The sequence below is a fragment of the Manduca sexta genome, chromosome 24 (genome assembly GCF_014839805.1).
Source record: "Manduca sexta isolate Smith_Timp_Sample1 chromosome 24, JHU_Msex_v1.0, whole genome shotgun sequence".
Taxonomy (NCBI): domain Eukaryota; kingdom Metazoa; phylum Arthropoda; class Insecta; order Lepidoptera; family Sphingidae; genus Manduca; species Manduca sexta.
Genome location: NC_051138.1, coordinates 2,302,470 through 2,316,763, shown reverse-complemented (window position 1 = coordinate 2,316,763; position 14,294 = coordinate 2,302,470). Strand labels below are relative to the sequence as shown.

Sequence of the window (14,294 nt, the reverse complement as noted above, 5' to 3'; positions counted from 1 at the left end):
CGTATTGGAACTAAAATACGGAATCAGGAACATTGTACTTGTGAAAATTTTAAGTAAATCGTGTAGCCATAGAACACTAAAATCAAAATGTATATGAATCAGCAGCATCGATCTAATTGTTGACGCGTCCTGTTATCAAACGACTCTAATGAAATACTTGAACATTAACTCGCTAAGTTTACTTGGCGTAATTTATTATTCGTGCTAGAGGTACTGTACACTTCATCCGACGTTATATGCACGACAGTTCAAGTATAGTGTCAACTAACGAGAGACGGTATCCCAGCGGTCTCCAGAGTGACGCTGGCTTGCTTTACTAGATCTTCATCGGAAGTGTCCGGAGTAAAAGTTATCTATACGGACCAGTATAACAGTGGCGAAGGGTGACATTTTTCGACAGGGAACATGATGCAATATACATATAGGTCGAAAGTTCCCTACGTTGAATTCGTTTACGATTACGATTCGATACTTTGCGTAAGGACCGTCGGTATTTAAACGGTCCTTATTAAAATAAACTGCATTTATCACTACATAGTATAAAACAAAGTCGCTTTCTCTGTCCCTACCTTTGTATGCTTAAATCTTTAAAACTACGCAACGGATTTTGATGCGGTTTTTTTTAATAGATAGAGTGATTCAAGAGGAAGGTTTATATGTATAATAACATCCATTAAACAGTGGAGAAATATTGCACCCGTGCGAAGCCGGGGCGGGTCGCTAGTTTAAGATAATAAGGGTCGAAGTGCTTATCGCCATGGTAATATAAAACTAAAGAAGCGATGTATATTCAATACTTTACGTAGGCACCGTCAAGATACTAATGTGCATAAATGCGGTCGACAAATTGTTCTAATGATAATAAAATTTTACATAAATTATAAAGGGTACCCGGTAGGAATCGAGTTATATGGACCCTTTGCTACTGCGGTATAGTATTTTTTGTTAAAGAGTCTCTAATATATTATTATTTGACGCCTCCTCGGAGATTAGGTAGAAGCTTCGTTTACATTGTCGCTGTGCTCATTTCTATTTACTTCTACACACTAACACATTAAATAAATTTTATGTTGCTATTCAAATTGAAAAACACAGTCATCTTGATTTCTGACTTGGGAAATATATCGAGAAAAAATAGCTTGAATTTGCTGGTGGTAGGATATATTTTGTATCAGCCCAGAAAGCGATCACCGTATACAAGGTGTTAAAACCCGCCATAATGGCCCAAGTAAGTGTATCGCGTTCCGGGATCAGCCTGTGTACATCTGGTTCCAACAGACCGGCATAATTGTGTCGACTGCCGTGAGGTATTCATCTTTCGTCAGTTGACAGTCTATCGGACCTTACTCCCTTTACCATCAGATGCAGGTGAGTTGAGTACGAGTAAAAAATCACAGACTTCACACACAGAGACTAAACGATGATGCACGAACACTAAAAATGACTAAACGCGCCTGAAATAAGCCAAAAAACATTTCCTTTTTCACTTTTATAACAAAAGACATTAGAAACGGCGTATTCGCCACGTCCGTCCATTTGCCGTGACAAATCAATCAAGTCACAACATGAAAGCTCGCCGTAATGATCCCTTCAAGACGCGAGATTTATTCGCACTAGTGTATTATTAACGCTAAGACGTTGAATATAATCGCGATTTTTATATAATTAAATTATAAGGCGAACAAATCGCATGTCTAATGGTATGCCTCACGTCTCAGCTGAGTAGCAACATCGAACAGGAGTTTGAATTATAAAAGGCAAGCTACGGTACACCGTGATAGAATTCTCCATATACTAGGGGCGTTACATGTTCAAATGCTCAATATGAGAGCGAGCGTGGTAGTGTCAGTCCTGAGCAACTAGTGTTAATGCATCAAGTACAGAGAATGAAGAATTAGATATTCGACGTCTTATTATTAAAAGAATAAAGCCATTAGTAGCTAGTGCAATAAACTAACACCAAATTAATCGAACTTAAATCTCAAGCTATAATATAATAAGGAATAGGAAAGCGAGGGTTTAATGATTGAAACCAAATTAAATACTTTAATATTAACATTTAAATGTCGTTTTCATGAATTTACACCAACCAAACATTCAACCCGGCGTGTGCATACGTCTCAATTTAACATCACGCAGCACTTATCCTCAGAAATAAAATGACGAGTAACATCTACCCAACTGAAATTCAATGCTTTGGCTACATAAAAAAACATTAACAGTACCCGCACTTTTTGACAGCGAGCTTTAAAAAGGCGCTCGTGTGAACAAAAATTTTGCCATACGAAACCGTTAACACGTAAACAACCTTACATATTTAGATATAGAGTCGAAATCTGCGTGTAATAATAAAACGTGTGCCAACGCAACGTGCCTCCTTTGAGCTATTTATGCGGCGTGCTCTAAGTGATTGACACGTCATGCTTTTAGCGCCAGATGAGGCAAGCACATCCAGATACGTTAATATTGTATGTGGTGAATGCACGGAGGGCCTGGGGCTTGGTTTCAAATACTGAGTACCTCCTACGTGAGAAGTACAGTCGTCAGTTACCGACACCGTTGAACCTACGACTTGGAGATAATTGACTTAGGTCTGAAATGCAATTTTTTGATATAATTAAATGACGAGAATAGAGTCGTCTATTGTTTCATACCTGTTTTTAAGCAGTGGCATCTCCTTACATAAGTGTATATTCAAAGTACTGCATGGCACTCCAATACATATCATCAAATAAATACGGACCATATACAAAATATGTTATCCGCACACTGAACCACCAAATATACAAAACAAAATCACAATTCGAAAATACAAACAATCAAATATCAACTAACTTTAAAATCCAATAGTACCAAGTAAAGGACACGAAACAGTTCCTAGAAACTATCTCGTTACAGTACTTAACTTATTGACCTAAATAAAAGAAGCGATACAATAAAGGGAAGTAGGAAACTTGAAATAAACGACAGAGTAAGTGGATACGATAAATGAATTCCCACTTCTAGGAAGTTTAACGTAATAAGGATCGATTGGGTCAATTGAATCCGAGGTATAGGTACACTCGGGTTTCGTCAGCGGTTCTCAAAATAGTAAGCCCTCTTAAGTTTCATGCAAAAAGGCATTCGAACAATAACGTAAACGCGAGGAATACTAAGCAAAATGATTCTAAAACTCGCTTTGATTACTGGATGTACTTAATGCCGAACCAAAAAAATGTAATAATTATGATTTCATGACCTAGGAACTTACTAATAAGCATATTGTGAAAGTAAATCTGTCAGTATTAAATAATGCCTTATATAGTTTAAAGGAATATCTTAATACGATTAAGCTTTAAATTAAAATCCCAAGAAAATTATTAGCAGAAATTATCACTTATTTGAACTTATTAATATGTTTCAAAAAGTTTCAATAACCTATGTACAAATATTTCTGGGTCTCTATCACAGGTTATTAAGTGACGGAATTAGGCAATTAACTACTTATCCCTCGTTTAAAATAATGCAATCTAGAATGTTCTTGTAAATCATGTTAAACAAACTGTTCAAATCTGATTGGTGAGAGGATGGGAAAAGTTCCAGCAGCGCTGCCTTGAAACGTTTGCTAGAGCGAAGTTTGTTGCTTGTTTTGTCATCCTAACATTTTATGTTGGGATTCGGTAACTTTATATTAAGAGTTAACTGAAGAGATGATTTGGCAATTACTGGGAATTTTCAGTAGAGCGATTTCGTTAAACTTCGTATGAGAGATATACGATTGGAGTAACTTCTTTTATATTACTTCTTACATATTAAACATGCAAAAGTTTGTGATTTATTTTTTATATTTGAAAAGTCAGAAACAACTGAATGTATTTGGATAAAATTTGGCACATATAAAGGCTATGTCCTGGATTAACACATAGGCTATTTTTATTCCGGTAACTTGTTCTCTGGAAATGATTGTTTTGATGAAGATGACGGTATAGATTACTACAATAACGTAGGAACTTTAGTAACGACAAAAGCTTATAATGCGCGAAGCCACTATCCACATCATCAAAAGTCGATTCCATTTTCAGAGAAAATAATCATTTTGGATTATACCTGTGAATTTAATACAAATTTATTTTTTTCTGTTTCTATGTCATAAGTAAGTTTAAACTACTAAAAATGTTCGCTCCATACACAAAATAAACATTCATTTATAACGGTTTCTCTTATAAAAATTCAAAACCCATTTAAAATAAAAATTGCTCATACATATACACAATCTAAACACCAGAATCCTGCCTTCAAAACCAGCCGCTAAATCAGGTGGTATTTTTCGCTTCGAGTTTCGTACTTAACCGTCAGTTTGCGTGGCATTATGCGACGTCTATGAATAGCAGCCCGAAGCGAGGCGTCAAGCCCGAGGCGCGAGCCACGCACGCCGCGAGGCCTTTTGTCCACCCCTTAAGTGCAAATAGCCTGGCGGTCTAATTTCAAAATGCCCGCCCTTGTATGGAGTGAGCTTATTCCAGATCTCCAGATTGTCCGCTTTTTGTGGCGTCAGCGAATATTTCTATTGGTTTTTTAATTGGATGACTGATTGTATTGATGGAATTATGTTTCGGTGAAATTAAATTGGAAGTTTGTGTTTATTAAAAAATATAGTCGAATTGAGAATCTCCTTTTTTGAAGTTGGTTAAAAACTAGGCGATATGTTGACAAAAAGTAAAAAAAGAAACGTTATTGTATAATAGCTAATTTACTCTAATGCAGTCCGCTTCTACGATGCAAAAATAAAATTCGTGAATAGGTAACAATAATACAATAAAACAGACAAAATTTCACTGAATTAATTTATATGCAATGAAACGTAAACATACGATATCAAATGCCCGGAAAATTTATATATAATTTTGAACAATAGAGTTGAAATTGACGTCATACGCGATATAAGCTACTATACGTCATTCATGCCAGTTTTAACTGTAGCATAATTGAAACCAGTTATGCTTAAATGTACCAATCCAGAAATTTAAAAAAAATATGTTATTAATATTTAACACGCAATTAATCTTTTTATTTATTTATTCAAAAATTTATTGAACACCATAAACAAAAGAAATAACCATAAATATAAATATACAAAATCTTTTTACAATAATACAAAATTGTAAAATTTAGATAGATAAGTATTGTAACTTTGACTTTTCAATGGCCAACACTTTGACCTCCCCGTGACCATGAAGGCTATAATATAAAAAACCGCGATAAAATTCGGAAAAATAGTTTTATTTCAAAGCAGCACCATCTAGAATTTGGAACTGAAAAACCCCGCATGCACTATATTCGTCATTTAGAGAAATGTCACAAGTCTCTAAACGCCCTATAGTCTCCTGATGACCAACGTTTAAAATCAATGATGATTTCACAAAAAAAAATAAAGCTAATTAATAATCCTAAAGATTGTGTATTTATTTTAATAAAAAGTTAAGTGACAATGTCTATTTTCATTAAAAATTACGAAAATCTAAATAAACTTTACCTTATGCTATTTCGGGAAAAATATATGAGGATTATATCGATATACTTTGGTGTCTTCTATCGACCTTCAGTTGGACAATGTCGTGTTATATATGTGATAAATATAAAATATAGAAATGCACGTTTCTTGCACAGAAGCATGCTTAAATCAGTTAAACTAGCTGTTAACTCTATTACACTGAACAAAATGTTACAATAATAAATGTCAAAATCAAATTTAGAAAATTCACTCAACTAAGAACATAGTTACTTCCATGGAATACTAATATGACAAATTTTCGTACAGAAAGTTAGATCTTAGAAATTGGTATTCCAAGAATTCTATAACATCTTGAGATTCATTATCCACCTAAAACTTCACACAACACCTAAATATTCGTGTGAACTTCATTCATCTACGTTTAATTAAAAACCGCGGTGCTTCAATCTAGCTCAGTAATTAGGACGTATATTTCATTAACATTGTTACGAGTTGGTAAAAGAGATTTTCTAATGAAGTAACGGAGTACTGGGAATGAATACAAAGTTACATCTTATAATCCTTCGATTTAGTGATAAGCAGAACACAATCTATACTTATATACATACAGGGTAATTTTGACATTGCATTACTAAATGAAACCACATACTCGTCTTCTCCTATGCTGACATTGTGCCAAAACTCATCCATTAATAACTAATACTTTCACTAAAAATCCTGGTTTTAGTTTTCTGATTTTTTGGTCATTTTGTAGTTTGAGGCGAATACATCATGTGTATGTGGGTGTATTTTTGACTGAAAGTATGATCTTGCCGCTGCGACGAATTATTTTAGAGTAATAAGCAGTAATGGCATTAGAGCGCGTAAATTTGATATTACTTTTTATTAATATTTATTTTGTTCGAAACTTACACTTTTTTATTTTATATCTATGGCTCAAGTAATTAATTGTAAAGTGTTATTTTCAAGGAGATAAGTACGTGGTTACATTTAGTAACGCAATGTCAAAATGACCCGTATAAAGTTGAAGAGATTGTTTGTTTGATCGCGCTAATCTCAGAAATTACTAAATCAATTTTAAAATTCACAGCTAGGATACTACATTACTCTTGAATGCTATAGGTTACTTATAATCTCGGAAAACTATTTATCCCGGAAATGTTTTCTACGCGAGCGAACCCGCAGGCAAATCTTATCAGCATGCATTTAATAACTGTTACCTTATAATGTTAACCATGGTGACATAACTACCCTATGTTTATTATCAAGAATTTTAATTATAATAAGAATATAAAACAGTCATATTCCGTTGTATACCTGTTTATATGGATACCATTGTTTTATTTTATGAGTGATGTGTGATATTTCACTTTATAAATAGGGGACAGAAAAATATATAAATACATGGCATGAACAAAAGTGGCGAGCTCCAACATGGCAAGTCAATAGAGATAGGAAGGCCCATCGATTTTTATGTGCTGTCTATCTGTCGCTCACAGGACCAATTTTATATTAAACTGTGTGCCGAAACATCGTGAGCATTGCTCTTTATGCAGCTACGTATTTGGTGAGCATTCGTGGGGTGCAGTCTCCGCTAGTAATTAACCTGATTATTTTTTTTAAATTAGAAGGCTTTTGACATGTTCATTGATACTTATAATTTTAATCTCATCCAATTAATCCGTTTTATTGTAGTGATTGACCGGGTATTACACTCAAAATACAATTTGGATAAAATGTTTATAAAAAAAACTTTTTATTTGATTTTATATAGACATTTTTGAATATTTACATTGAGTTTAAAGTAAATTATTTGATGATTTACATAGTTTTGAATTCTTGTAAAAAAAGTACCTGTTAACAATAATAACATAATTAGATTTTATTCACATCGAAAATAATTATCTAAACAATGTCATAGTAGAGCATATAATATTTTTTTCTAGACAATACGTCCCTAAAAGCCCCCATAAAAATAAGACAAATACGTCCCTGTACGTAATGCAGGGAGGTAATTTGAAATTACATCCGCTTGACTAGCCACTACCCTTGGCACTCGGTCTCGTGACACGAGATTTAGTCGCCATTATGACTTGTTGGAAATTTTCTGTTATTGTCTGTTGAAAAATGCTAAGCCATTCCGACTTCCAACAGTTAAAATCGCTTGGAGTTTCTTTGTTTTTTTTTATCAGGTATATCGTACACGCTTACATGAATGTTATATTTTATTTATATTTTTGAATTTAGATTCTTTGAACATTTTCTATGTAAAAGCTGTGTAGTTTGAGATAATATAAAATTTATAATACTGTGTCTTAATAGCCATACTATTGTTCCAGCATAAACGTATTCTTTCATTTTTCTTCTCCCCGAAAATATTACATTAATGTCTAACATAAAGTAGACCAGTCACTTCAGAATACATTATCATATTTTATATTATAAAACACATTATTATTCAAACCGAAGTCCATTAAATAATAACTCTATCCAACAGGAAAACCGTCCCCAACAAAAAAGGGAAATAATATCAATGGTGCATTAAACTGATCTGAATTTGTTTTTGTAATAATATTTACCTGACCAGTGACCCGTTTAATCCTGGCCTTTGCCCTCAGCCCTCCGTCCTCCGTCTTCCCTCCGAGTCCCTCAGCAATGCACCACGTCATTTCGAACACTTCAAACTGATTTTTATAACTACAACATTACTTTATCATCTAGAAAAGAACTCTACAACTCTACATTGTATAATATAAGAACTATTTTCCTTTGACTTTTGTTCCACGGGGGGTTCCACCTATTTGTTTTCTAACATGAAGGGTGAACATACTGTAGGATGTACCCTCGCAGTAATTTGATACTGTTTAACTCGTGGGAACAGAAAGATTTATAATCCATTTTAAATATTTATACAGAATTATAAAGAAATGATGAATATGTTTTTCTTGGCGTTGTTAAATGGGAATGAGCAGGGGTGAATTTCTTAAAAAAATTCTTTACGTAAAGTTTATGTAAAAAATGTTTATGTTGTAAAAACTCTACCCACTTATACGTATACTCTACTGCCGTGCTAAGCGTAAAAGCAGTATGTCAGGGAAACCTTATTTTGAGATAATCGAAGTTTTGTAAATATAGTTATATAGAATACGAAATAAAATGTAGGTAGATATTGTAACTTTGACTTCGGATAACCAACACCTCAGTCCGCCCCGTGATACCATAAAGACTTTGCAGCCTTCGAAACGTTAAGAGAAGATGATAATGTAAAAAAACCGAGATAAAATCCGTAAAAATAGTTTATTTCATATCGATTTACACTTATGGACTTAGGCTTTAGTAGCAAATTGTATCATTGCTCAAAGATATAATGGCGTAACTTTACTGTTTTAATGTTTAAATGCGAAAGCTAATATTAATACCACTTTCACGTGGGCGTAACCGCAAGCAACGCCACATGTTTCATATACTTTAGCGGCCTTTATTAATACTATATGTACAGTCACCAACATAAGTAGATCAACAAATTCAAAACTTCAAGTCGCTAATCGACTTTGAGTTATTACCAAAATATTTTTTTATTTACAAAAAAAACTTTAAGGGATTTATTTTACTTCACACAAAAAACAAATTTCAGTAAGACGTAAGGTGTATGGACGATTTAAAGTTTTGAACTTCAGTTACATTTATGGTTGATTGTCCATCATAAATTTTACACATACAAAATTTGAAACAAACAATAAATCTAGAATTACAAATATTTTATCGATTATTACTTATCTTTCACATTTCCTTTTTATACACTCACACACACACACACATTACTTACTTAACCCCGAAGGGGTAAGCAGAGACGCAACCAGGGTACCCACTTCTCGCCAAGTGTGTTCCGTCCCATGATGTGATAGCGGGCGAGCCTATCGCCATTTCGGGGACAAATTCCAGACTCCGGTCTGATATTAAGCAGAAAAACCCAAATATCACTTTGTCCGACCTGCGATTCGAACCTAGGACCTCAGCGCATGCAATACACGCGCCATCGAGGCAGTCTTTACTCCGTTTTACGATGTATCTCTAAGTACACATAGACATCTCTACATACACATTTCAATAATTGATCATTATTCATAGAAAGCAGCCCAAAGATCATTTGGCAGTTCACGTTTGAAATAGCCGGATATTAGTTACAATGTTCCTTGTTGTAAGCCCAATTAGGCGACGTTATGGCCTTAAAGCCTGTGAATAGGCTTTGTCGTGTCCGTTACCTGCCAACCGCTCGGGATGGAATTCTAATATAAATTCTGTTTTGAGACTGAAATTGCTCAGTTCGTGAATAATTTGGATGTATTGAATATGTGAAGTGTTAGTTATAAATACATTTTGAATAGAACTTTCTAGAATTTTATGAATTTTGAAATTATTCTTGTGTGTTAAGTGAATTTAAATTAAGTTGTTTATGTTTGAAACCTATTATTGTTTGGGTTGATGGCATTTAAATATTTAGAATTGTTAAAATACCAAATTAAAAGAAATATAATGGTATCTGTGTACAATTGCATATTGCATTTTTATCAATACGTAATGATAGACGATAAGGAGTTATTATAAAAAAAACACACTAAAAAGGAAGTCAAATAGATTATTAAATTTGAAATGGATTTCAAATATCCCAAATTCGTCAACGGTTTATTAAAACTCTAAGACAAAAGGCCCTATCGATTAACTATTTAATCACCAAGAGGGTAACCTTTCGAAAGAAGGTTTTTACATAGAAAAGGAGCAAGGGCAAAGGCTTGCAAATGAGCCGGTCCCCCTTCTCCCTTTAATTATAAAGAAAATTGTTTGTCCGAATTCCACTGGTTTTACTCTAATTACAGCGCCCTACAAAATCTCAGATCAAATTGCGCAATTACAATGTTTTTTTTTTCTCTAATTGAGTCGACTTAATGCTTAAGCCATTGTGTGTCCATCTTATCAGATTGTAAAATGATTGTTAATAAAAAGAGGTAATTGGTCGAGTACTGGACACTAATGATATTGTTTAAAAAGGTTCTGCAGTGGAAGTTTTTTAAAATATGCAGTGGTATCCCTATTTTTCTGTAATTCTATTGACGAAATATTCACCAAATCTATAATGTTATGTTAATATATGGCATTGAATTCTGTAATCGTCAATCAAGTAATTTTTAATTAGATTGCGAAGAAGGACATTTAGTGCGAACTAAAGTAAAATAACTCTATAAATATTGATTTATTCTAATTTGGTATCTCTTTTAGGTTGAATGACACAATAACGTACAAGAAACAACTTAATAACTGAATTTATTACGAGCATAAAACATGTTCAAGCTACATCTCGAGACATGTCGAGACGGTAAAAGTGGAGTGCCATTTTTATCGTTCATTAGGCCTTAATGAGTCAATTACTTGTCTCTGGATCGCGAAGAGATTTTAAGACGTTGTCAAATAAATTTTCTTATTAAAGCTGCCTGTATGATTCATTTCAAGGAATTGATTAACACAGGAAGTCGTGCATCAAAACACGTTTGAGTACAGAGTTTTTTTGTAATTTAATTATTTAATTTACAAATTGTGATTTCATTTGACCAAAATAAAAGTAAAAAACATAGCTGACAATATTAATAAGTACAATGTACACGTACCAGAGAGTCAGGAATTATAGAACATTTGTATAACTAAAATACAAACAATGTAGTAGACCAAAAAATTAAATGACGAATAAAATAATACTTCGTTTATACACAATAATTATAATAATATTCACGTTTTTACCAAAAAAACGACGTTTTCCACCAAAAAACGGCTCAATGGTACCAGGCAAGCAGCAAAGCGCGGAGGCGTTACGTAGAGATGCAATGTGCCTACAACGTGTAACTGAACTTCAGTACCGCGCTGGCTGCGAAGGGCGGCGCACGTGATTGTATTGTGGGAGGCGATTTCGTATCGTGCTTACTATATTTCGTGTTTGTGTATATATTAGTGGCTATTAGTTTTAGTATTAGTGATTTTCGTACATGTTATTTGAAAGGTTGGTGATATACACGTACAAAAAATCATTTTTTATTTTCTTTTTTACTTGTTGATAATTATTTTTTTTTAAAAAAGTACTAATAATTGTTTGTTCAATCACTCCTATCTTTACACATTCAAAATAATTTATTTAATTTTTGTCCTAAAAAATATAACGATCATTTTTTTTAAATCCAGCCGTTATGATGTGTTTACTAATCCATATATATATTTTTTAAAACTGAGTAAAGACGCAATAAGTATTAATTCTCTACGAATCATAAGATTTTAATTAATCAAATATTACACAAAGTCCCGGTAGAATGTTAATATCATAAATGTAATAGGAACTATTTTAATTACGTCCACAGCTATTAATTATCAACGCTGAAAAAAAAGAAGTATTAAGCTAAATTATACTCTATCATCTTCAAAATAAAACCTATTTTTTTTCTAGTGTTCTGAAATGGTTATTGACACTTAATATTTAATTTGTCTCCGTACAAATACTGGGCAAAAGCGTGTCGGCCAAAAGACCAAGAGCTATTTGTTTATGAAAAGTATATTAGTTTTGATCACCATACGACCATCCTGATCCAGTGCGGATTGGTGCTCGCCATTACCCACCCTGGGGGGTTGACTGACCAAAATTTTCCATAAACGTTACCAATCCTTTTTTCCATCTATCACAAAAATGTAACAAAATTTTTTGAAATGCTTACTAATGACTTACTTTAATTGGTTCATTTTCGGAATCGGATCGAAGATTGAGATTGGGATCGTGTATTGAAAACGGCTGTTAGAGGTTAAAAGACGTTCCATTCATTCAGAGACAGAATACTTTAAAAACATATTATATTGTAGAAATAAAAGCCACTGTGCGGACAAAAATAACTATTTACTCGTATAGCATAAGACATTCTATTGGACGATATCTACTAACGATTTTAACTCCTAACTACGCGGTAGTAGTTCGAATAAACCTGTTAAAATAACTCATCTGTATTATCACTCTCACTCAGCATGTCAAGCTAACTTTATCCTGATGTGTTCATTTTGGATAGGACTATAGCAGCTACGGTAGTTTATAGAAATCGATCATATAATGTCTAGGTCTAATGCTAGTGGTAGGATATATTTTACATCCGCCCGGATAGTGACCAGGATGGTGTGTTGCGTTCTGGAAGCAGCCTTTGTAAATGAAGTTCCAGCAGGCCGGCATAATTGTGTCGACTGCCGAGGGTAATCATCTCTCGTCAGTCGACATTCTATTGGACCCCCCTCCACTTACTATCAGGTGGAGTGGGTTCACCTTGCCGGGCCCGTATTAAAATAAATAAGATGTTCTTTTGCTATATTTCTCACGCTTTTCTTAAATATATCTAACAGTTGTATAAATAAGTCCATTATATTCTATTCTAGTATAGTAGTGTAACAAAATTAAAAACCTTGAACATATTTTTACATACACTTTATCTCTATGAATTCTGAATTGATTCTCAAAACTCTTGCGATAGTGGAAAGTTACACCTGACTAAGATAGATCTTTTATACTAAGAAAAAGGTTTTTATGCTGATATCTTATATATGTCCTGCCAATATTAATTTAAACTCTGTACTGTTGACGCATTAAGTATCTCGCAAAGTGTTTGATATTCTCTAAGAAAAAAATATGATAGACAGGTAGGTATGAGTAAAAGACATATTCGAGTGTTTTATTTAATCAGTCAAACCTAATTACCTCGGTATACACACGCTTCATATATCAAAGCAAATCCTTTGAAACCAGATATTTTTACTCGTATAAATCCAGCGAAAAACGGCATCTTAACAAGTAGAATGCAGTAAAAACTAGATTACACCGGCCGGCCACGCAAAAACTGGGATAGAAGCAAACAAGGTCTCTTTAAACAACCGACGACAGTTCATTACGGGACCTCGACGGTAAATAGTTTTTGTAAAACGTTTTTATTTGTTTTTAAAAGTATTTTTGAAAATAGGAATGGCTTAATTTTCAAATTTAGAACACAATGTATTTTATTTAAACTGGATATAATTTTAAGAATGTTTGTCTCTTTATTAATTTAATGAAACAATAATAATATTATGTAAAATGTTATTATTATTTTTGTCTCATCGAAAATAAATATTTTTTGTGTCTAACCTTATTTTTAAAAATATTTAAATTATTCAGATCTTACATAATAAAAATAAATATAAAGATTTACCAGACGACTGCCACCCCATCAAAACAATAAATGTAAAGAAAAACATCGTATATTAACAGTTATTTTCATTAGTTGATATATACCTCGTATACGCGAATCCTTGCTAGTGGCTAGCTGCCGCTGTTGTATAAACAAAGCATTATGCAGGCATTGTTCCGGTTTGAAGGGTATCATAGTTAGTTAAATTACAGGGCATTATGAGTTTTGACATGTAACGTCACTTGGCGTAAACAATCATGACATGTTTTGTAATTAAATCATTATTAGTTGCTATCGTAACGCGTGAATCTAGCATTTACTATGAAATTGATCATTCTTCAGCTTCAAAAAGAGTAATAAATAATTACTATTTGCACCCAAGCTTCTACCACTAAACAACTACAATTACAATTCTACACACAGGCCTTTTATCCCCGAAGGGAGTAAGCAGAGGCGTAACTGACGCACCCACTTTCCGCCGTGTGTATTCCGTCCCATGTCGTGATATAGAGTTAAACTATCCCCATATTGGGCACAAATTCCAAACTCCGAATTATTAATGTGAAGAA

The 14,294-nt window shown here is 33.4% G+C and overlaps 1 protein-coding gene across 2 annotated transcripts in view; it reads left to right on the top strand.

Moving 5' to 3' along the window:
- The window catches only part of LOC115446964 (kinesin-like protein CG14535), a 229,331-nt gene that overhangs the window by 102,673 nt on the left and 112,364 nt on the right, over window positions 1–14,294 (top strand). The window contains exon 1 of one of the 2 annotated variants that reach the window (XM_030173814.2): window positions 11,392–11,537. The exons of the other annotated variant lie outside the window; for it this stretch is intronic. The gene's annotated coding sequence lies outside the window, so the exon portion shown is untranslated. Of the gene's footprint in view, window positions 1–11,391; window positions 11,538–14,294 lie in introns of those variants that run through there. 2 annotated transcript variants of the gene reach the window in all.